Genomic DNA, 25,287 nt, shown 5'->3' with positions numbered 1-25,287 from the left:
CCATGTGGCCTCCGGGGCTTGGTGGGCTTGTGGTTCAGGTGGCTCTCGTCCGGCCACATAGCCTCCATCCCATTGGCCAGGTCGACCCCCATTGCCTGGTGACAGGCCAATGTCAGTCAGTGAACCTCCACCACTGACCCCCCCAAAAAGGCCCCCATATAGTAAAAGTTGCCCTGGTGCCTGGGGGTGTGGGCCTGGGACTGCGGCCGGTGCGCGAAGCGGAAGTTCTCATTGGCCACCCAGTAGAAACTGGGGTGTGTGGGCCTGGGACTGCGGCCGGTGCGCGAAGCGGAAGTTCTCATTGGCCACCCAGTAGAAACTGGGGTACAAAGTGACAAAGGGGGGGACAGGATCTCCACACCCACATGGTCGCGGAACTTCATGTCCACATCCGCGCACACCAGGTCGTCCACCTCACGGAGGAAGCGCTGCTCACAGAAGCGGCTGATCATCGCCATGTGCTGCATGGACACATCCTGCCAGCGCGGGGCGCCGCGGACCTCGAGGACCACCACCCTCCGGCCTTCCCGGAGAGGCACACAGGCCCGGCAGCTGGTGGTTCGTGAAGACGTACTAGGGGACCCTGTGTCCACCATGAGGCACCGCGGACCTTGAGGACCACCACCCACTGGCCCTCACGGAGGGGCACACGGGTACGGCAGCTGGCTGATCGCTGAAGACGTACTAGGTGACGCTGTGTCCACCATAAGGACCACCGCCCTCCGGCCCTCACAGAGGGGCACACAGGCACAGCAGCCAGCTGGTCAGTGAAGACGTAGTAGGTGACCCTGTGTCCCACCATGAAGTGCTTCTTTGCCATCTGCAGGACTAGCTCCAGGAAGACCACATAGCTATGGGGACAGGGGACAGGGTTAGAGGAGGGTCACTGCCAGAGGCTGGCAGCAGGACCCCGAAACTGAGGGCCATAGACCTGTGTACCTTCTTCAAGGGGTCAGGCCCTGGGCTGCTTTAAGCAACAGCCACTCTCCTGGCCTCTCCTGAGTGAGTCTGCCCATGGGGCCTCCCTACCTTCTGCTCCCAGAGATGGGGGCCGTCAGCACCCCATCTTACAAAGGGGTGCCTAAGGCTTAAGAGGTTGGAAGCCCATGCAGCCCCACATGGGCTCTAGCATGCTGGAGCCAGGAACACTCCCCCTGTGCTGAGCTCCCGGGCAAACCCCCAGGTCCTGTCCCCACCTGCCAGGAGCGGAGCACCTTGGGGCACAGCCCTTGTTTCTATGCCCTACAGTAGAACCAGCAGGGCCGGCCACCAGCCCCATTTTGTTTTGAGTGGGATGTCACCGGCCCCCACAGAGCTGTCTCCACCTCCTGTAGGGTCCTCCCTTCAAGGCTACTGGGCATCCTGCTGACAAGGTCCTCAGTAAACCCCTGGTATTCCTAGGAGGGGTCACCCTCGAACTCCCCCAGGTCAGGAATCAGGTCCAGCCCATGGTCAGGGAAGGGGAAAGAGGACCTCTGGAAGAAGAAGGAGCTTGCTTAGGCCCCAGCCTTGAATCCAAGGGTGTAAGCTTCCAGGTCCAGGTCTACATCTCCCCAGACAAGAAGTTGGGAGTCTTGTCCAACCACCTCACATGGCTGGTCCCCCTTTGAGGGGACTACCTGCTCCCCACCATAGGGACAGCAGCTCCCCCATCATCAGGCAAGTTTGGTGAGCCCCTCTGAGACTGATTTTTATGCAGACACTAAGGTTACCGCCTTACACCTGCCCCATCACGGCAGGTTAGCAAATTGCTCACATTGGGAAGGCGGGCACTACATTTAAATAGCGGACAGGCACATTCAACCAGCAGACGTGAGTCAGGTCATCAGGGGCAAGGCCTGGGGCCCAGCCAATGGGAAACAAGCCAAACATGAAGCAGGGGGAGAGAAGAGTGCTCCTGGCAGAGGGAGCAGTGAATGCAAAGTCTTGACTCAGGCCTGAGGCACATGTGGGACAATCACACTCCTGGGTGGCCCACGGAGGGCAGGCCGTGGTGGAGGTGGTGAGGCTGGAGGATGGGCAGGAGGGAGCAGACCACAGAGAGGCCCAAATGTTATGCGTCGAAAAGATCACTCTGGTTACTGGAGGAGAATGGGCTCTGTGCAGAAGAGGACAGGGAGACCCTAACCCTAACCCTAACTCCAACCATAACCTAACACCTGTAACACCAACCCTAACCACTAATACCAACCCCAATGAAATCATCACAAAATCGGCAAATACATTCCTACACCTGTCTTAAAATAGATGTGAAGCCTGATCAGAAAAATTGCAAAACTAGAGCTCTTAAATATATTGTACATCATAAGTGTCTCTTCACAAACATCTCAAAGGTTGTTCAATATACTGAAAACAAGCAATGTTATACTCCCCTAAATGTTTAAGTAAAAACATGTGGTCACGTTAATTGATGCAGAAAAGGTTCTAACCAAAATCCAAAGTCTGTTGCTGATATAAACACTCGAAAAACAGGAATAAGGGGTAATTTTTTTCAATAAACCTATAGCAAGCACCATGCTCGAGTCTGAAGACTGACAGCTCTACTCTGAAATCAGGAACAAGGACAGGATGCTGGCTTTCACAGCAGGACAGACACTGTGTGATTCCACCTGTATGAGGTGTCTAGAGACAGAAAGTTGAACGTGGCTGCAGGGCTGAGAGGAAAGGGGAATGGAGAGTTGGTGTTTCATGCATAGTCTCCTCGGGGAGAAAGAAAAGTTCTAGAGAATGATGTACAACAAGTGTGAACTCAGCTAAGCCAGAGAACTGTGAACCTGAAATGTTTTAAGTGGTAAATGTTACTATGTTTAGTCACAGTGAAGAAATGAAGGACTGATGCATGTCACCACGTGGACGGACACGAAAACAGCCCAAGCGACATAAGCCATCCAGAGAGGCCACCCAGATTGGAGCCATCTGTGCTCCTTAAATCCATCAGAGTTGTGCAAGTACAGGAAAGTCTCGGGAGCACTTGAAGAAAGAAAACTGGATCCGAATGGAGCAGGACATTTCAGACAGCGGGCGGTGGCGACAGTTCAAGTGGACCTGTGGTCTGGGTTATAATATGGAAACCATGATGATTCTCGTCAGGGCTATGTGGTGGATCCGCGGGAGCGTGTCCTGTTCGCAAGGTAAAACGCACTGAAGTATCCCGTGTGAAGTGGCAAATGTGGTAAAGAAACTGACAGCTGGGGAGCCCGAGTGTGGAGATAAAGCTATTTGTGCTGCTGTGACAGGTTCACTGCACCTTGAAATCACCGCAGTCAAGTACTCTTAGGAACAACCACGTCAGCACCAGGTCACAGGAGCAGAGACCATATCAAGCTTCGTGATGGAGGCCAAGTCCTCCCAGACCCAGTTCACCCACCACGGAGAGGCCTCACCAGGGTAGGAGGCCACACGTTAGCAAGAGACTCGTGGGAGATGACATCGGGGCCCCTGTGTCTCGGGCAAGAGAAGCAGCAGGATCTGGATTCGAATTTTCCCTTCAGCCTCCACCAAAAACTGGTTAGAACTGTGAAAATGCATGAAGGAAACCTCGGTAAAGTGGACTGTCGCCAGAAGGGCGCTGGCGGAGCCGACCACTCAGTGTCAGTTACAGGCCCCACATTAGAAGCCCCACAGCAGAGACTCATCAGTCACAGGCCCCAAGGGGAAGGCGGGTTTTACCTCCTCCAAGAAGTCAACACCCCGCAGCTCAGTGGGTGAGAACCCCCCATCACCCCGAACCCCCGCTTTTCTCAGAACAACGCTCCCAACTTCCTCCTCCTCCTCCTATGAGGGAATACTGAACAGGGGGACAGCTCCTGTCCTCGGACACCCGGAGACACCGACGACAGACGCCGAGGGAGACGAACAGCCCTGTCCTCGAACGCCGGGAGGCACCCGACGACAGGCTCGAGAGAGACGTGAGCCCTGCCTCGGGCACCCGGGAGACACAAGGAACAGAGCGGACACCTCGTGAACACCGACGACAGCGCCGAGGGCGGCACGCGGAGACCGGAAGACACTCTGCGCCTGAGAGGAGAACCTGACGCCGGGAGCATCTGCTCTCCCCACAGCCGCTCTGTCTGCAGAGTCCGCGCTGTCGCTACCCGAACCTCCAGCGCCGAACCGATGCCCGGACCGGCTGTGAGCGCGGAGGACGCTGCGGGGCGGGTGCTCGGGAGCCGAGCACCGGGGGGGCGGCCGGAGAGCTCCCTGATGGCAGACGCCTGCGAGCCCCGGAACGATCCGCAGGCGCGTAAACACGGACCGCGGACCAGCCCAGCTGATCCGGAGCCAGAGAGGGAGACCCCACAGCCCTCTGCCAGTCTTACACAGGGACCCCCACGGCACCGCACATGCCACGGAAACCCCATCGCGCTCTACCGCGCGCCCTGCTCGCGAGGCTCCTGTGAGCACGGACCCTCGGCAGCCCCCAGGCGGCCTCACCTTCTCCTCCCGCGGCGGGTCAGGAGACCTGGGTCCTGTAAGGTGTGCACGCGGCCCCACGTCCTCCCGAACTGTCATGAGGGTCCGGAAGGCCGGGCTCCTGTCAGTAGTGCACGGCGCCCCGCCCCTCCGGAGTTCCGCAGTGGGAGCGGCTCCGGGCATTACAGGCGGACCGTAGCGGGCTGAGCACAGGCCCTCGCCCGGTCAGGGAGCCTGGCCCGCGGCGGCGGCAGGTAGTGCAGGAGGCAGGCGCAGAGTATGGTGCGCTAGTACACGATGCACTTGTCCTCTTCGGTCCAGCCGAGCTCAATAAACCTTGGAAATTTCTAACTGAAATGGGATTACAATATCCCGGCTCTCAGAAATACTTAAGGAACAATGACTTGGAAACCATATACTATAATGAAATGTAGACAAAACCTTTACAACTTCCACGAAATTCACTCAAAATTGTACGTAAATTTAAAATATACAACTATCAAAATATCAAAAAGAAAACAGAAAAGAAAATCGCTACATTACCTTGCCAGTGTGAGTTGTTTTTATATAAGATTTTATTTATTTACTTGTTAGAGACAGAGAGTACAGCGAGGGGAGGGCAGGAGGGAGAGGCAGACTCCTGCTGAGCAGGGAGCCCACTGCCGGATCTCATCCCAGGACTCTCGGGATCGCTGCCTGAGCTGAAGAGCAGATCGCTTCCCACTAGGCTACCTGGCATCCGGTGATGAGTTTTAATACACAGCACCAAACACCGATCCAGAAAAAAAAATTGATTAGCGTGAACTTTATAAAATCAAAACTTGCTCTTGTGAAGACCGAACCAGAGAACAAAAAGACAACCCAAAAGCTGGCCAGAAAAATATTTGCAAAAACACATTTTGATAAAGGATCTGTATTCAAAATGTTCCAAAAACTCTCTAGAACTCAACAGTAAGGATAGCAAATAACCTAATTATCAATGGATAAATATTCTGAACAGACACACTGGACAAAGTGAAGATGTACTAGCAATAGATAAGCAGGCTCTACATCCTCTATCATTAGGAAGTTACAAAGTTTAAACAACAGTGAGATAGTGCGGCACACCTATGAGAAATGCTAGAGTCAGAAAATGAGGGTACCAGTTGTTCAAGGGTGAGGAATGACACCGAACACTTCTTCATGCTGGGGATACCCATACGGCCACTTGGGAGAGACAGTTTGGCAGTGTTTCCAAACAAATAAATGTCAGTTCCTGAATATCCAACAATCACACTTCAGTATTTAATCAACTGCCTTGAACTAGTTCCCTACCAAAACTAGCATGCAATTATGCACAGTAGCTCTATTCACTATAGCTAAAACTTGAAGATCAGGTGTCCTTCCACAGATGAATCCATACAGAACTCGGTGCATCCACGTGAAGGAGAAGCCAGGAGGCCCCACCAGTCTGCAAGAAGGGTGCCCATGGGGGATGGCTGGGCCCTGACCAGTCTGTGTAAGTCTACACGTGTCTACTGAGTGCTCTATGGGTCAGGGCTTGCTGGCACCTGGAGCTGCCCAGGCAGAATGGGGCCAGGCAGCACTCTTCCCAGATGGGAGAGTGGAAAGAACATTACATGACCCTGACACCCTCCACAGCCCTTGACTGGGGTTGGGTTGATTTGAAACACTCAGTGACCAGGTAGACATTCACTTTTCTGTTGTAGAGGCCCAGGACTGAGGGCAGAAAGCCAGTGCTCAGCTCAACCCCGGACTCATGTGTGACCCTAGGGCAAGTTCCGTCCCCTGAAGCCCAGGTGGAGATGGAGGAGGAGGAGAAAGGCAGATTTATGTTGGAACCTAACCCTGACCCTGACCTCAAACCCCTAACCCCCAGACTCTGACCTAAGCATACCGACCGAACTCTAAAAAAAAAAATAATTATTTCCCTAACCGCATACCACAACCACCTGATCCGCACTATTGAAGATCTATATGCCGTAAACTGAGCTTGTAGCCTTTGTGATAACGTGTGACTATGACAAGCTGTCTTATTTTCTTGCCTGTGGAGATCACCTCTATATTCAACAGTTCTCAGGACAATAATCTTCCAGTTGTTTTTGAGATCTTGTTTATTTTCTTACTGTTCCTTCTTTATCTAAATGCTATAAAAATACTGTAATTTGATTTCCTGGATTTATATGCAAATAATAATAATTCTGTTTATTTTAAAAACTAAATTATGACATATTTCTGACATACAAAAGTATAAAGACAATTTAGTAAACACCGTATTTCATCACCAATTGCTTTGGATTAGGCTGGTCCTTACAACACAAGTAACCACTACCCTTTGGGAGGTTTATGATTTCTGTAACTGTATGATAAATACTGTCTCCTCATGTTACAAACATTGTACATTATATATGTGTTATTGCTTTATAAAATGTTGTTATACATATACTGACATCATAACCCAAACCTTACATTTAATGTCTAAATGTTTCATAAATTGACAATAACTTGATTATAGCTCTTTGGATTGTTAAGTCAGTTCAACGGGGACTATAAATGTAACTCATGTCATTGTTAAGCGTGTTATCTATATTCATACCTAATAGCTCCTTGGTATAGCAGAATGCTTGAAGAGTGTTCCTGTCATCAATGAAGTTTCTTTAGGGAAGAGAAAAATTCTGATTTTTTGTTTTCATGAAATGTATTCTGGAAATTCTATTTTCATTTTTAATCAGAAGGCAAGAACAGAATGGTCAGGTAACATGATGAAAAAAGTTACTAAATTTCTCCAGTTGCAGGCTTTTTCTTACTTGTACAAAACAAATAAACAGTAAGAAAGGTGTTGGTCAGTAAAAGCACTAAACAAAACAGCTCACAAATATGAGAGGAGGTTTCAGGAGAGGCATGATCAGAGCTGACAGCACCAGTGCGACATTCTGGAGCCGCTTCATGTGGTGTCTGTAATCTGTGGATAGTCACCATGTAGATACTATTGCATCTAAACCAGGGAGAGAAAGAACAAATTCGAATGATGTAGAGGAGTCTGTACTGGAGCCAGGCCCACTTAGAGTGGCTTGCAGTAATAGTCACTGCCTGAATGTATCGTGCAGGGCAGTCGCAGCAGAAATACTCAGGGAACTCTGTGAATATACAGCACATTCTACATCCCAGTATCCCCGTCTCCATGGCTAGGAATGAAAGAATGTACAGGAAATTGGCCTGATTTCTTTTTATTACTTACACTAGTGGGGGTGACAGTTTATACATCCCTAGCAGGGGACTGCATGCTTTGAATTTCCTCATGTGCCAAAGGAGGGAGAACTTGGGATTTCTTATCACTTTGCCCAGAGTTGAGGCACAGCGAGAAGAATGAGAGGGGCTGAAAGCTGACCGCACAATGGGGGAAAAAGAGTTTGTACTTATTATTGCACACATCCACCATCAGAATAGCTGTATTTGATTTTACAAGTGGCCGTAGCAAATGTTAGCAGCAATGCAGTATCACCACTTGTATACATCTAGTTGTAATGTAAAAATCTTTTGAACACTCCTGGAAAAGAGTTTGGCAGTTTCTTCACAAAGAACTTCACGCTAATTATCCACATAACTCAGCAGTAGCACTCCAGGGAATTTTGATCCCACAGAAATGAAAAATTATTTTCACATAAAAACCTGTACGCCACTGTAGATAGCATTATCCATATACCAAATCATGGGAACAGCCCAAGTGTCCATCAACTGCTGAAATGCACAAAGAAGATGTGGTGTGTATATATAATGAATATTACTCGCCAAAAAGAACATAATCTTGCCATTTGCAAGGACATGGATGGAGCTAAGATATTATGCTAAGCTTTGAAATTAGTCAGTTAGAGAAAGACAAATAACATACAACTTCACTCATATGTGGAATTTAAGAAACAAACAAATGAGCAAAGAGGAAAGAGAGGGAGGCAACCAAGAAACAAACTCTTAACTAAGTGGAAAACTAGCTGATGGTTACCAGGAGCGGAGTGGGGATGGGTGAGGCAGGTGATGGGGATTAGAGGAGGGCACGTGTTATGACAAGCACCAGGTGTTGTATGGAGTGTTAAATCCTCTATTAGTACACCTGAATTAAATCTAATATTACACTGCAGGCTTAACTGGATTTAAATAAAAACTTTAAAAAGTAATAACTTATGTGTAGAAGCAGAAAAAAAGGAAAATTCAAACAAACAAACTCCTGTAACCTAACGTTAATAGCAGGGTCCTTCATAATAACCAAAAACTGGAAACGACACAGACATCTTTCCAATAGATGAATAGCTTAACAAACTTTGGTACATCCGTATAGAATATTTTCTGCAAACAGAGAGCAAAGTATTGGCACACACACGCAAATTCTCTGAATGCTTAGTGGAATTATTTTGAGGTGAGGAAAGCCAATCCGAAGGTTAATACACTCTGATTGTGTTTGCATGTTACATTTTTGCAATGACAAATACAGAAATGGAGATGGGACTAGTGCTGTTGAGGGTTAAGAGGAGAAGGGGTGACAGGGGAGAGGATGTGCCAAGGGGCAACATGAAGCGTCCTTGCTTAGGACGGGAACGTCTCTTTGACTATTTGCACGCCAGCATCGCTTGTGATATCATACTGCATTTTTGCAGATGTCATTAGGGGAAACTGGGTGCAGGGTAGCCTGGGATCTCTCTGTATTATTTCTTTAAACTCATGGGAATATACAGTTATCTCAAAATTGAAAGTTAGTCGATATTTAAAAATCACAGTAGGAGGAAACATCCAGGAAGTACCATTAGGTATGATGTTGGCTGTATACTTTCTTAGATATCCATTTTTTAGTTGAACATATATATTTTCTTTATTATTACTATTTTTAATTCAATTAATTAACATATAATTTGTAGTTGATTTCAGAGGTAGAGGGTCAGTGATTCATCAGTCTTATAATGTAACACCCAGGGCTCATTACATCCCGCGTGCCTCCTTAATGTCCACATCACACAGTAGCCCCAGCCCCCCAGCCCCCAGCCCTCCCTCCAGCAGCCCTCAGTTTGTTCCTATGATTAGAGTCTCTCATGATTTAGTTCCTCTCTGATTTTGTCTTGTTTCATTTTTTTTTCCTCTCTCCCCTTATGACCTGTTTTGTTTCTTAAATTCCACGTGAGATCATAGATATTTTTCTCTGACTGATCTATTTCTAGATAGCATACATCCCTCTAGTTCATCACGTCACTGCAAATGGCAAGATTTCATTAAAGAATTTTTTTTGATGGCATGAGTATGTAGTTCTTTTGGGCTACCCTTTATTGAGTAAGAGACATACTTCTTTGCCTGTTCTTACTGACAGTTTTGGGCTATAAATGTATACTGAATTTCATCAATTTTTCATCATCCATAGAGATAGTCATTTAATTTTCCTATTTTGTTTGTATGTGGTTTTACCTTGATGATTTTCAAATTTCGACCAAACTTTCATCCAGGAGCAACCTCTAATTTCATTGTGATGGTTTTCCCTTTTACTGTTGTGGATTCACTGTTGTAATACTCTAGCTTGGGATCTTTGTGTCTGTGTGTCATGTAAAAGAGGCCTCTCGTTTTCTTTTGTTGTCTAGTTCTTATTTAAATCAGTTAGTTAACATGTAGTGTGTAATACAGTTTCAGGTGTACAATGTGCATTCATCAATTCCATGCAACACCTGGTGCCTCAATGCTAGGCACAATTTGCACTAATCCCCAACACCTGCCTCACCAGCCTCCCAAACCCACCACGCCCCACATGGTAACCACCAGTTCGTTAACAGACACTCACCACGAGGTGAGTGATGACAAACCTAAGAAAACAATTCAATATAACGATTACAACAATGCTGAATTAGAAATTAAAACCTAGGGGCGCTTCTGGGTTGGCACAGCTAGATTGCCGCTCTGCCTTTGGCTCAGGGAGGATCCACGGCGTTATGGGACGAGCTCCACATCAGGCTATCCTGCTCATGAGCCTGCTTCCTTCCTCTCCACTCCCCCTGTTGCAAGTTCCCTCTCTGGGGCTGTCTCTCTCTTTGTCGAATAAATAAATAAAATCTTTTAAAAAATAAATTAATTAAATTAAATTAAAAACTTAATTAAAAAAGAGTCTGTTTCTGGTTGCCTCCTTTCTTCCTTCGCTCATTTGTTTCTTAAATTCACATATGAGTGAAATGGAATGGTATTTGTCTTTCTCTGACGACTTATTTCACTTAGCGTAATCCTTTCTTAGCTCCATCCACATCATTGCAAAATGGAAGATTCTGCTTTTGTGGCTTGAGAGTATTTTCCATTCTGTGTATATACCACATCTTCTTTATCTATTCCTCATTCATTGGACCCTTGGGCTGTGGATTGTAAGGTGTTTTTCTATTTTTTTAATTTTGAGGCTAGACCACTTTTTTTATACCATACACAAGAAATAAATTCCAAAATGGATTAAAGACCAAATGTGACCTAGTTAAAGACCTAATTTTTTAAAAGATTTTATTTATTAACTTGACATGAGAGAAACAGCCAGAGAGAGGGGAACACAAGCAGGGGAGTGGGAGGGAAGATGCAGGCTCCTAGCAGAGCAGGGGAGTCCAGTCTGGGCTCGATCCCAGGACCCGGATCACGCCTGAGCCAAGGCAGATGTTAACCACTGAGCCACCCAGCAAGCCCCAAAGACCCTAAATTTTATGTAAGCCATAAAAATCCTAGAGGAAGAACACAGGCAGTAATCGCTCTTGACATCAGCCATAGCACTCTTTTTACATATGTCTCCTGAGGCAAGGAAACAAAAGCAAAAATAAACTATTGGGACTTCTTCAAATAAAAAGCTTCTGTTACAGCAAAGGAAATGCAGTCAACAAAACTGAAAGGCCACCACAGAATAGGGAGAAGATATTTGCAAATGACATATCCTACAAAGGGTTAGTATCCAAAATATATAGAAGAAGAATCTACCACACTAATAATCCCGAAAAACAATCCAATCAAGAAGTGCCCAGAAGACAGAACAGACTTGTTTCTGCAAGAAGACATCTAAATGGCCAACAGACACATGAAGAAATAAGCCACAGCACTGCACCGTCGAAATACAAATCAAAACCACATGAGATACCACCTTACACCAGTTAGAATGGCTAAAATTAACAAGACAAGAAACAACAACAATGTTGGAAGGATCATAGGAGAGCCCTGTTACACTGTTGGTGGAATGCAAGCTGGTCAGCTCACTTGGAAAAGAGCATTAGAGGTTTACTCAAAAGTTAAAAACAGAGCTACCCTATGGCCTAGCAATTGCACTACTGGGTATTTACCCCAAAGTTACAGATGTAGTGATCCGGAAGGGGCACCTGCACCCTAATGTTCATAGTAGCAGCAAATGTCACAATAGCCACACTGTGGAGGCCGAGATGTCTCAACAGATGAATGGACAAAGAAGATGTGGTCCATATATACAATGGGATAGTCCCTCAGCCATCAGGAAGGACGAATACCCACCATTTACATCCACATGGATGGAACTGGAGGAGATTACGCCTAAGTGAAGAAAGTCAAGCAGAGAAGACAGTGTATCATATGGTTTCACTCATACGTGGAACATAAGGAATAGTGGGCAGACCACGGGAAGGGAGGGGAAAACTGAAGGTGTAGGAACCAGAGGCAGAGTGAGACATGACATGAGAGATCTATGACCCGGGAAACAAACACGGTTTCAGAGGGATAAGGGTTAGGGGATGGGGCAACTGGGTGATGGGCATTAAGAAGGGGCATGTGATGATGAGCACTGGGATGTTATATGCAACTAATGATCATTGAAGCGCTACATCAAAAATTAATGATGTTGGCTAATTGTAATTTAAATTAAAAAAAATTAAGTCAGAATTTAAAAACAACCTTCACTGCTTTTGCACATCTCATAACTTCTGCTATAGATTGTTCATGTTTTGTTGGTCTCAGGATTATTCTTTAGCTTATTTTTATTTTAGAGAGAGAGAGAGAGAGAGAGAGAGAGGGCTAGGGAGGTGGGGGAAGAATCCCTAAGCAGACTTCCACAGCGTGAGCCTGACATGGGCTCGATCCCAGACCTGATATCATGACCTGAGCCAAAACCAAGAGCCTCCCAAGCACCCACCACTCACTTTGATTTCAAGCTGGTGTTTCAACAGTGCTAAGATCCAGCTCTCTGCGTAAACTTCCAGTTTCTCTCACATTGATTTCAGCTCTAGTCAGAGGTCAGAAAGGCGATCTATTTCAATCTCCTTCAGGTGGTCGTACCCATGTGGTCCCTCGAGTGTCATCCGCCCCGAGGGGCTGCTGCCGAGAAGGCTGTGCCCTCTGTGGCTGAATGACCTGTGACTGACCCCATCCTGACCCGGCACCACCCTTACGCCCCTAACAGCCCTACGGCTGACCCTCCAGCCAGCGCTCCTCTGTCGAATCGCTGCAACAACAAGAATCTTTCCTTCATCTGGCCTTCTGTTTGTTTTTATGCTTCTAAATATGACCACTCTGGCTGATAAACCAGACTCTTTATTTGATGGCTTTTAATTAATTTAAATGGCCATAATGTCACTAGTGCCTTCCATTTTTGGACAGCACCAAAGGCCCCTGCAAGCAGGCTGGGCGACAAGCAGCACATGCATAGTGGGTCTGTCCGCCTCACGCTCCCCTGCCGGCGTGCGTGCGTGGATCCCTGCCTCCGGGTTTGCCACAAAGGAGACCAATGGGAACGTCCATTCCTGAGCCAATGTGTCCCTAGGAATCAGGGGCTGGAATGTGGCACTGACTGAAAGCCCCAGGAGAGCTCCCTGATGTGGCTGTCAGACCCGGCCAGACCTCCCAACTTCAAGCCCCAGGTGTCCCTGCAGGGACTCTCCCCAGCTCTTTCTTTTCCAGATGCGGACGCGACAACCTCGCAAATTCCCGCAAGTGGAGATGAGGGTGGGGTGGGGGCAGGCGAAAGCCTGTCCTCTCCAGTGGGAGCGTGTCTTTATACCTTGGTCACCATGGAAAACCAGAATGCACCGGACTCGGAGGTGGGGTGCTCTTCATCCCAGCAGGACGATGGGGAGGGAAAACCCCACAGGCCGCTGTGACCCTCAGCAGGTCCTGCAGGAAACCAGCCCTTAGCAGGCCCGTCCCTAGACCTCGAAAGTGATACTGAACACGGAACTGGCCGTGAACAAAACCCAGGCGGGCTACATATCTTGGACAGAGATCAAGACTGTTTACCTACACAGAGCACTTTTCATGGCAGGTGAAGAAAGGAAGGTGTGCTTTTCAAGCTTGGATCTCTACAGAAATATCCTCTCTGAATTCTTTCCTCTGAAAAGAAAAATGGAACCAGGTGGCCTCCGGGATGCCACTCTGGCCGGTGCCATGCTGCTGCTGCCACAGGGTGGTGGGACCCGGTGTGGCTGCTTGTCTCTGCACCGAGATAAGAGGTGAGCAGGTCGTCTGGGGCCAGGAAAAGGAGCACGACGGGGAGGAGCTGTGCACCTTCATACAGCAGGTGCCTGTGGTCAGCAGTTCCAGCTTTTACCAACCGGAGATTCGTCCAAAGCCCTGGATTCACCAAAAATCGGCTATTAAGTGTATAAACTGGGCTGCTTCTTCCGACAAACCACAACTGTTAAAAATAAGGCTAGCGAAATCCTGGCCTGTTTGGGTCAGACCCGCTCGAGTCCACCTGCTGAGAGAGCCCCAGGACTGTCCAGCTGCTGAAAAGCGATGTTGCGAGGATTAAGAAAATCCAAGGTTTAAATTCTGCAGTACAATGTCTACCCTCCCTTCCACTTACAGTGCTCAGAGTGACAAAGGCACGAGGCTGTCACACACACGCTGCCTGTGGCTAATGAATGGGAAACTGCCTTCTTATTACTGTGGTGGTAACCATATTCATTTTTAACTATATTTAATTTATATTAAAGTATTAATATAATCTTGTTTTTCAATCAGATTTTAGCTGTTGCAACTTAAATAGGGATCTTTTGAGAATAAGAAATGCATGGATACTGTTTGCTTAGGAAAATTCATCTTGGGCATGAATCTCTCCTTATGTTTGGATATAAAAATATAGTACAGGGTGACATAATGAACAAACACAGAGACTTTACAGGTATTATAATTTTGCCACATTTGCTCCACATTTCGTGATTGTGAAAGCTTGTGGGTTACAGACATTCGACAATCTCACCCCTCATTACTTCAGCGTGCACCTTACCCAGGAAGCAGGATTTTCCTACCCTAGCATTTTGCACCTAAAAACTCAAAAGAAATTCTGCTTTTTCAGGAAAGTTTCCAAAAGTCAGTTAGGAAGGGTTTTTCGAAAAACATCAGAAAGTAGGGAAATGTTGGGCATGTTCCATGGCTTAAGAATCTAGGAGTTCGAGGGAGAATCAACAGAAAAATCCCTTTGTAAAGAAGAGGAACAGAGACCGACTATTGTCTCCATGAAACCGTAAGGAGTATAGCCCTACAATTATGTTCTTGAGAGCTTCCCTGCATCTCTGCCTGGTGTACCAAAATGTCCAACTTTTCCTCATCTCTACGAACCAGGAACCCAGAACGGCATCTCTTGCTTCTCATCGCATGCAGACAAGCGCGAGAAGTGTCCAGACAATCGTGACTAAATCCGTAAGAAGCAGCTTCCTGCTGACCAGAGGGCCATGTGACCTTTTTATGGAGACGGGTCTGACCAGCACAGAGTTCTGTCCTCACAGCTGTGGTCCTGGGGTCCCGCTAAAGCACCAGAGGCCCTATCACGGCTCAAGGCCAACACCGGACCCTCAGCTACGCCCGCCACCTCCCTCACCTTCTGTTTTCCTGCGCCTTTACCTCCTCATCGCGGTCAAACTGCATTCAGAGGGTTTCGACCACCGGCTGGTACCACTGTCTCTGGTCCAAAGCCTCACTGTCGTCCTTGGCCTTCAAGGCCCTCGCCCAGGGAGGAGAGCTACATGTGGACGCGGACTCTGCTTATTCCGCCTGCTCCCGTGGGTCCTGGCAGAACCCGCCCCCTTCACTGACATCGCTACTGAACCTGGGTCGCGCACTCACCAGCTGTGCAGCCAGGCTCGGGCACTGCCTTCTGCCGCGTCCTGGGATGCCCAGGCTCCCCAGCCTCGAACGTCCCGGAGGTCCGCGTGGGGGCGTCCTGCGGCATCTGGCTCCTCCTTCCCCCCGCCGCGCACCTTTGAGCCGAGGTCGGTGGCGGCCGGGAACCGTCTCCATCCGCGTCCTCACGGGTCATGGCGGCCGGGACACCGCTCTACCCCGTGGTCCAGCCCGGGCGCTGCGAGGCTGCATCTTTGCCCCCAGGCACTACGCTCATCACGCTGAGGCTCCGGCGGAACACCCTGCGACGGGGTATGAACAAAACGGCTTCGGGGACAAATAGAACATGAACACTTAAAAATAAGGACGTTTTACACATATTTAGTACAAAAATCAAACCCACAGTTGACACCGGTCCTGAAAAGTTGAGCTCTACATGTGCTGCCATCGCCTCAGGTGCCAGCCCCTCGATGACCCACCCCAGAGGCCTGGTGCCTCTCACGATCTTCTTCCTGCCCCCGGGACCCCCACTCCCAGTGCCTTTTGAGTCTTGAGCCACTTGCACTGGCCCAGACGCCAGCTTTTCCTCAAGTCTACTTTCTCTGTTTTCCAACTACAAAAAGGCTTCCCCTATGCTAAGGTTTTGAACACATCTTTTTTAATTTTATTTATTTATTCAAGAGAGCACAAGCAGGGGAGCAGCAGAGGGAGAGGGAGAAGCAGATTCCCTCGCTGAGCAGGGAGCCCTACATGGGCCCATCCCAGGACCCTGGGATCACGACCTGAGCCGAAAGCAGACATCTTCACCTGCACGGAGCCACCCAGGCGCCCCACATCTCCTTTTTAAAAAAGTATGTATTTCCTAGCAGTTAGTCTATATTTACTTCCACACTGCTGACCTCTGTGAATGGCGGAGCGGCGTTGTCACCGAGACAGAGGACGAGCAGCAGGAGCCCCACGGCACGACCAGAGGGGAAGAGATCAGGCCAGGTCCTCCAGGAAGGCCGGACGCTGGACTTGAACTTGGAGCCCAGGTATGTCCATTAAAAGGTGGGCACTCGACCGAGATGGGAGGATCTGAGACAGGGTCCACATCCGTTGGAGGGAGGGTGTATATCCCAAGCAGAAAGGGGATAGGAGTCCGGCCCCAGGCCCACACCCCAGTGGGACCTTCCAGGCCCCACGGAGGCAGACCTGGGGCACAGCCCTGACAGGCCATCCAAGGAGGCTGCAGGCGAGGACTCCAGCCCCTCCGACTAGAGCTCCTGAGCTCCATCTGAATTCTGCCCCAGTGTTTCCATTGGGGGCCTGTACTGGGAGGGGCTTTCAGCGAGGCCTCCCTACCACGGAGGAGGCCACGGAGACAACTTTCTGCACCCCTGACTCCGAGGCTCGGAGTTTCCCAACCTACGCCTCCCGGGCCTGGAACAGTGGGAGCCTGTGGAGATGCCGACCCTGCCCTGGGCGCTGTGCCAGGCTGAGCTGCTTCCCTCAGCCTTCCTTGCTGACAGGAACCAGAGGCAGCCAAGAGGGTAGGCTGTTACTTTCATTCACCTTGTTGACTTAACCAGTTCACAAACAATACATTTCCAGTTTCCACACCCAATTTCACAATCGGAGTGGGGGTGTGTCTGGAGAACTAAATTGCATACGGCCCTGCCCCTAGGATGAGCATCGGTCACGCCGGCTTAAGGACTCAGTCGCACGGTGCGCGCCGCAGCCCAACAGGCGGCCACCGTGCTTCCGACCCACCGATCAGACGGCCGTTCCCACGACCTCGCTCCCTAGGACTCACACAACTCAGGGAACACTGAGGTTTACCAGCGTACTTATTAAAGGGGTGTGACCAATCGGCAGCCAGATGAAGACACACACGGGGTGAGGCCAGGGAGGGAGTGGGCCACTCTCCCATGTCTCCAGACGACAACACCGCCACCAGCCGCTGACGCCTGAGCTCCGCTGAGCCCCAGCAGGAAGCAAGCATCCTCGCTCTGCTGTCGGAACCGTGCTCAGAGCGGCCGTAAGGAACAGAGGCTGACACCACGTGCGAGCAACACTCTCTTTTACTAAAAGTCCAGGTATACATTACACTTTCTAAAAACAGCATCTATCCGGGACTCTCGGCTCCCTCTAATCCAACAGAGGGGGTTCTGTGGAGCTGAGAGCACAAGATCCCTTTCGTAGGGCTGGGGCAGCTCGTGCACCCCAGACCCGTGGGTCCGTGCACAGGAGGTGGGATTGAGCGGGATGCCGGCTGGCAGCAGCACGTGGGCGACCCGGAGCCCATCCAGAGTCCCCATCACCACCCTGGGGGAGGGGGCCCCACCAGGACCACAATCGTGCTGATGCCCAGCCAGACCCACAGTCGGGGCCCTGCCTCAGGAAGAGAGAGACCGGGACCCATGAGTGGCTGCGGTCAGCCTCACCCAGGGTCAGCGTCAGTGAGCCTAGGCTTGGCTCCGTCCCAGCTCTTCTTCCTCAGGCAGCCCATGGGGGCCGGGACTTGAAGAAGTCAGAGATGTAGCGAACCTAGGAGAGAAGCAAGAGCTGCTGGGGCAGGGAAAGGGACCTGGGAAGGCAGTGGGGGGTGAGGGATGGGCTCAAGTGAAGCCTGGAGTGGGGAGGACAAGAGGGCCCAGGGCGGGGCTGCCGCTTCCGGGAGCTTCACAGTGAGGCGAGCCACCAGCGCCCCTGCAGGAGGCCAACGAGGACATCACTCCAGTGGTGCTTGTGTGTTCGACACGTCGCGGTGTGGAGCCAATGTAGGCGCAAAGGCCAGCAGGGAAGACCTGCACTGTAAGGGCCGCAGCAGCCGCGCCCACTTTCCAGCAGAGCCGCGCCTGCACATAGAGCTGGGGACAGAGGGGCGGCCATCAGCCTAGGAGCCTGAGGGGCCTCACCCACGCCCAGGGCACAGATGGGAGCCTCGGGCCGCAAACATGGAGCCAGAGAGGCCGGGGCCTCCGGAGTTCATGAAGCGTACTCAGTCGGCCCCACCATCACCACCTCCACCCCCCCTACAGAAGGAGAAACCGAGGCCCAGGGCAGGCAGAGGGACTTGGCCGGTCCACAAGCCAACCTGGAAGAAGACTCACTGCCAAGAACACCATGCAGTACATCCCAAGGAGGAGTGTCCGGAATAGAAGGACAGCCTGAGAAAGAGAGGACGGGCGTCAGGAGGGCTGCAAGGGGAGCAGAGCCCGGGCCCCAGAGCTTCAGACATGGGGCAACGACCTCCCATCTCTGCGTTGTCAAACCCAGGAGCCCACTGTGTTTCCCATCATCTGGGACCCAGCACAGGGAGGGTTTTACAGGGAAACGTGGCCCCTTTTTCACTTCTCTGACCATGCAACAGAGGTCTCCAGCTGGAGTTCACGTTTTTAAGAAAGGACATCCAGGCCAGAGACTCGGAACCAGGGCAGACAACAGTGACAGGCGAGACAGTTAACGCCACACTTCAGGATTATTTCCCGTCTGTGGTACTTGACACAGAATTAAATTCAAGTTTTAGCAAAAGGGCATCGTGGACAAGAGAAGTGGCAGATAAAGAAACTCCAAAGCTCCAGCCGTCCATAAGAGAAATGAAAAACACCTGTACAAACAGTCGCACTGACGGTGACCACACGTACAAGGCGGAGCAGATCTCTTTCACCAGAATTATGATGGTGTGTTTGGACCCCATCTGGTAGATCTGGGGGCTGTAGCCCCACTCTCCTGGTGCTGAGGCAGCCTAGCTGGGGCATTGCTCTGAAACATTTCCAGCAAATGTTGGTCACTGCTGTCTGGGGTTGTGCACAGTGGCTGAAGCATGCAGAGACCCACCAGGAAGCTCAGGAAAGGAGCCCTTCACTCTCCCTCTGGCTGACCCTCAGCTGCCACACAGGGAGCCTGGCTGAGCGCTGAAGGCAGCCCCAGCACAGCACACAGAGCCCATCTGTACACTCTGAGAGATCCGCTCTCTCCCGGCCCGGGTTTAAGAAATCTCTGTCGAATCACTAGCTGATCACCCAGCTACCAGAAAGAACTGCTGACCACACACATGACAAAGAATACAGAGTTTGCAAAATTAGTTCAGAAAGATCACTTAACCAACTAGCTAACCACACGGGCAGCAAACGCACAAAAGCAATGCCCGGGGAGGAGTTCAATCTGATTTCCAGAGATGCTACGTACACTATGAAAAATACCAATTTCAACCAAATAAGTACAAAAGCATGCAGGGGAAAATGTGTGTGCAAGCACACAGGCGGAAAACACCTGTTAATGGAAGCCATCCCTGAGGAAGCCCAGGCGCTAGACTTACTGGAGAAAGACTTTTCAACCGCCATTTAAAACCTGTTCAAAGAGCGACCACGACGTCTCACTACATAGAAATACACACAATACAAAAGGAGACAAAAAGGTTATCTAGAGGAACCAACTGGACATTCCAGAGCTAGAAAACAGTAGTATCCAAATGAAAAGATCACTAGCAGATCTGAGACGCGCGAGAAGAGTGACCATGGAAACAAGTTGACGGAGAGCGGACTGTCGGGTGAGTGGAGAGGTAAAAAGAAAGGGAGAAACTGACGTGGGCACTCAAGGATACCATCACCCTCGTGGGAGCCCAAAGAGAGGAGAGAGGCAATACAGGGGCAGAAAGAGTCTGAAGAAATAATAATGGCTGAACACTCCTAACTGAATCAAAAATGATAGTCGACACTCCCAAGAAGCTTGATGAACTCCAAAAGGAGAAAGCCACAGAGACACAGCGTAATCACCTGCCAAAGGACAGTCACTGAGAACCGTCAAACAGCAGGAGAAGAGTCCTCCTGAATCAGAGGGCCCTCAGGACAATTCGCAGACCGGTCGTCATCCCAGAAGCCATGGAAGCCAGAGGAGGTGGGATGGCACAATCAAGAAACCAAGAATTCTACATCTGGCAAAGTTATCCAAATGTTATCTCCATCAAAATGAAGGAGAAATTAAGACTCCCAGATAAACAAAAACTGGAGAATTCATGCCTCCAATACCTGCCCAAAGTAAATACCGGAAGGGAATCTTTTCCAGGAGAAACAAAGGGTACTAGACAGTAAGTCAAACTCTCACACAAAGACCTGAGAAACACCTAGCAACGGTAATCACACAGCACGACGTCAGTATTAAGATACTCGGGGGCTAATTCCCGGTTTGTCTAATAATGTTTAACTGCTATCTGAGACACGGATGTTAGCTAGATTTACCAGTGACCAGCATCACGATAAACTACAAATATTGTCTCTGCACCTAAAATGTACGTGGTGGTATAGCCAACTAGACCCAATTGTTTAAAACAGCAGCATAAAACAGTAATTGTAAACCTAAGCTATAACAGGCGATGCTGATAAAAATATAATCTGTGAAAATAATCTCAGAAGTGCAGAGCCATCATGGCCACAAACTCTTTGCATCATCACATAAATATTTAACGAAAGAAGATAGTAATGTATGAAACTTAAAAGTCAGCATAAAAACAAAGAATATGTAAGAAGAAATAACAAAACAGCAGAAGCCCTTCCTCATTAGTAGTTACAATGAATGTAAATGGGATTAACCTCTCCAATTAAAGGCAGAGATTGCAAAAAGAGTTTCTGAAATATTCCTAACTTTACTCTGTGTACTAGAGACCATTTAGGTCTCAAACACATACATAGGTTGAAAAGTACAAAAATGGGGGAAAATATCCCATCACAACAGCAACCACAAGACAGGCCAGAGCGGCTACACTGCTGGGAGACAAACTAGACACTGGAAAAAAAAACCACGAGGAGAGACAAAGGACGTTACCCAGTGAGAAAGGGCACTCCGCCAGGAGAGAGAAACAATCACACAGATACCCCGCTTGGAACAAGAGCCCAAACAGGTGCGGCGAAAAAGACAGACACTACCACGTGGTAAGCTCAGACATGAAGGAAGCCAGACTGAGAGGCCACGTGGGGAGGACTCCGTATGCGTCAGCAGAGGACCCGAGCCACAGCAGACCAGGCTCGTGGGCACGGGGGCTGGGGACGGACCGACGGACACTGAGCTTCTTTTTGGGGTGATGGAAAAATATTCTGGAATAAGATAGTAGGGGATGGATGCACAACATTCGGTGCGAATTACTAAAAACTCATGAACTGTACACACTAAAATAGTTAAACTAGTGAATTTTAGCTATGTGGAAAGTTTTAAAGATTTTATTTATTTATTTATTTTTATTTATTTATTTATTTGAGAGAGAGCGCAGTGACCGCACAAGCATGGGGAGCAGCAGGAGAGGAGAGGTGGAAACCAGGCTCCCCGCCAGCAAGGAGCCTGATGATGAGATTCGATCCCAGGACCCGGATCACGACCTGAGCCGAAGGCTAGATGACCCACCCACGCGAAGGAGCACCAAGCGCCCCTATGTGAATTTGTATTGCAATCTTTTAAAAAGAGGAAGTAAGTGGGGCGCCTGGGTGTCCTGCTGACGGAAAGCCTCACCTTCGGCCAGGTCATGATCTCAGATCCTGGGATGGAGCCCCATGTGGAGCTCCCTGCTCCGGACGAGGGAGTCTCTTCTCCCTCTGCCCCCTCCCAACCACTCATGCTCTCTCTCTCTCAAATGAATAAAGTCTTACAAAAACCTGATATATCGCAAATCTTACTAAAAAATAAAATAAAATAATAAAAAAGCGAAAATTAGAATGGATTTATACTTGGAAAGGTTGGTTTCACAGAGAGCTGCAGAACAGAGAAGCTTGGCCGCAGTGGGGCCCCGCATCCAGGCACCCCCCACAGGACCCAGGCCCACGGGCCCCACTCCGGCCTCACCCTCCCCACCTCCTTAACCACCTCACTCTTCCACATTCAGCTCCTGAGGGTCCTCCTCCAAAGCTGCCCCTCCTCCCAGGGGTGGGACATCTGTGCGGAGGCCCCGCTATGAGCCCAGAGTGAAGGCTGCTGTCCCAGCACCCACCTGGACTCGGACGTTGGCGGGGTTCCCTGCACACCCTCTCCACCTGCACATACATGGAGCAGTTGACGGCTCCAGTCAGAGGTCACACACCGCCAGGAGCGTGGGCCGCAGGCGGCCGATCATGCATTACTGGCCAGGTCTGTCAGCGACTGACTCACTGCAGCCCACGAACAGGAAGGTGCCCAGCACCTTGTAGACCGCGGCCACGTGTTGTTGCCATAGCGGAGTAGAGGCGGTCTGTGTATAGCCGGTAGGCCTCTCCGGCTGAGACCTGCACAGGAGCAGCTGAGGGCCCCCTGCCGCGGGCTGGGACGCCGGCTGTGAGGCATCTCCAGCAGCTCCTGGCTCCTGGGCCTCGGCCCTCCCCACAGAAAGGGTCAAGCTTCCCAGACTCCCTGAGTCAGCTGGGGTTCTGGGAACTCCGAAAGGGTCTTCTTCCAACGACCACTCCCACTCCCCCGCCTCCCACCCTCTAAGCCTCTCCTGCCTTACAAAGGATGATGGTGGCCGTGATGGACCCGGCCATGAGCCCATGTGTGATGGTGTGTCTGAGCCCGGTAGGGCACATGATGGAGTCATCTCCACCAGTAGAACCCGCGCTTATACGGGGCGTTCACAAGCGTCAGGATGGCAAAGGCAGAGAGGCTGGGGACAGGGGAGAGAGCCATGGCCACGTGGTTCTCCCCCAGCTGCATCTCCCACCAGCAAGCCCCAGGGCCCCTGCCTTGGCCCCTGGTTTCTCACCTCCCACCAACCTAACAAATGGGAGGCCAAGCTGCCCAATGAAAACCCCTCCTCTCGATTCCCATCATCTGCAGACAGACACCAAAATCCTCCCAGGCCCATCGTACAGCTCCACCCCACATCTCCCACCTCCTTCCTCACTTCCTCCAGCCTCCTGTCTCCTCCCTGAGCAAACTACACAGACCCAACCCAGGATCCCGGCACCTGTCCTCACCACCCAAAACATCTTTGGCTGACTTCCCTCCAACCTGAGCCCACCCCAGCCCTCCTGACCGCCCGCCCCTGGCACCCCTTTCCTAGCTGAAATGTCTGCTCGCCGCATCTCTTGGCACTGTATGTGCATTAACATGGCGTGATACCTGAGTCTCACCAAGCCCCTGAGGGGTCCACATGCTCAAGGCTCAGGGCTTGGCCTGTGCAGGTGTTTAAGCAAAAAAGCATCCTTTAAAAGAGAAACTCCCTGCCCTTCCTCTAAGGCCAGCCGGAGAGACCGGGCACACACCACAGAAAGGACAGAGCTGAGAGGCCTGCAGAGCCGCTGGGCAGACCCCTGGGCAGACCAAGGGCCTCCACAGCCTCGGTCAGAGACACAGTCAGGAGCCACAAGTTCCCGCAGAATATGAAAGGTATCACTGTGGCTCTGGGGGTCCCAGGGCCCTACTGGAGCTGCGGGTGACAAACGCAGGCAGGGGCGCCCTTTGCCCCCGGGCAGGTGACAAGTATGAAAGGGTGTGACTCTTCTGTGGTCTGAATACCACAGGAGGCAGGAGCAAAAGGCCAACTCCTCCTCCCAAGAGACCAAACTTAGTGCTGAGTTCTGGGAAACCCAGAGGTCTGCCCCGCTGCCTGTGAGTGGCAGGGACAGCAACTGACTCGGGAGGCTACGGGCTTGTCAGGCAGGGCCCCCACAGAGAAGGTGGCTTGAGAGCTGAGGAAGTGAGGGCAGATCTGGGGAAGAGCGCCAGGCAGAGGGAACAGCCAGTGCAAAGGTCCAGAGGTGGGCCCATGCCTGGAGGCCGCAGTGCAGGCTGGGGTGGAGGGACCATTCTCAGACGCAGGAACCTTAGCTGCAGTAGGCGGGAGACACCAGACAGTTGGGAGCAAAGGCGAGACATGTTTCTGTAGGGTCCCTGGCTGTGGTGAGTGATGGTGAGGGGTGGAGGCAGAGAAGCCGGGAGCAGAAACCCCCAAAGTTGAGGGGGTGGAGGGAGGCCAGGCCAGAGAATATGCTGAGACATAAGTCGAAAACCTCATCCCTGCAACCAGAGCAGGGCACCGGGGCACAAGGTGCCTGGGCATGGAGGTCACCTCCCAGTTCCTGTCCCCCAGCCCCGCCCCTTCCACTGGAGACTCAGTCACCCTCGACTGGAACCTGAGCTGTGGGTTTGGGAAGTAGAGACTCCGAGCACTGGATTTGGGGCCTATCTCTGCCTGGTGCCACGGCCACACCCTCATGCCAGACACCCCAGAAGCCTCCCTGCCTTTACATCACCCCCCCACACACACACACCTATTTCATCATCAGGGCCCCCTTGTCACCCTATGAAACTCAATCCTTGCTAGAGCTGAAGCTTCAAGAATGGGAGCGGGGTCTGCCTGAACCTCTAGCACCTGGCACAAAGAAGCAACCCACATACAACCTAATCTCAGCACCACCTGACCACCTGCAGCCGCTCTTGCACCTCCCAGCAGGTGCCTGAACCTCTCGGGCTGAAAGAGCCTCCTTACAGACTGGTAGAAAGCGGTTTCATAATTTGCATGTCACTTCTGTCCGGCATACAGTAAGTGCCACACAGATGTTGATATAAATAACAGGTACTCAATAAATGATGGCTAGGGGCTGGCAGACGCCCCCTAGGACTTCTTCCTAGCGAACCGGCCACTCAAAGGGGTTAGGGTTAGGGTCTGGTGCTCAGGGGTAGGTCCTGGCCTTTGCAATCCGCCAGGGATTACCCCTCCATCCCGGCGGAGGAGCAGGAACCCCATGTGGGCGGGAGAGGGGATGTGTGAAGTGGCCTAGGCCCCACGACCCTTCATGGGTAGAATTCCCGGGGATTGTCCGACACAGCCCTGGCAGGCAGCAAACACTCGGCTTTGTTCCC

At 50.7% G+C, this 25,287-nt stretch overlaps 1 pseudogene; it reads right to left on the bottom strand.

The window, feature by feature from the left end:
* LOC121102450 overlaps positions 1-22,967 on the bottom strand; it is a 67,206-nt pseudogene extending 44,239 nt beyond the window's left edge.
* Between the last annotated feature and the right edge of the window lie 2,320 nt (positions 22,968-25,287).

The sequence above is a fragment of the Ursus maritimus genome, unplaced genomic scaffold, assembly GCF_017311325.1.
Source record: "Ursus maritimus isolate PB19 unplaced genomic scaffold, ASM1731132v1 scaffold_14, whole genome shotgun sequence".
Taxonomy (NCBI): Eukaryota; Metazoa; Chordata; class Mammalia; order Carnivora; family Ursidae; genus Ursus; species Ursus maritimus.
The sequence above is the reverse complement of the archived record's forward strand: the minus strand, read 5'-3'. Positions and strand labels throughout refer to the sequence as shown.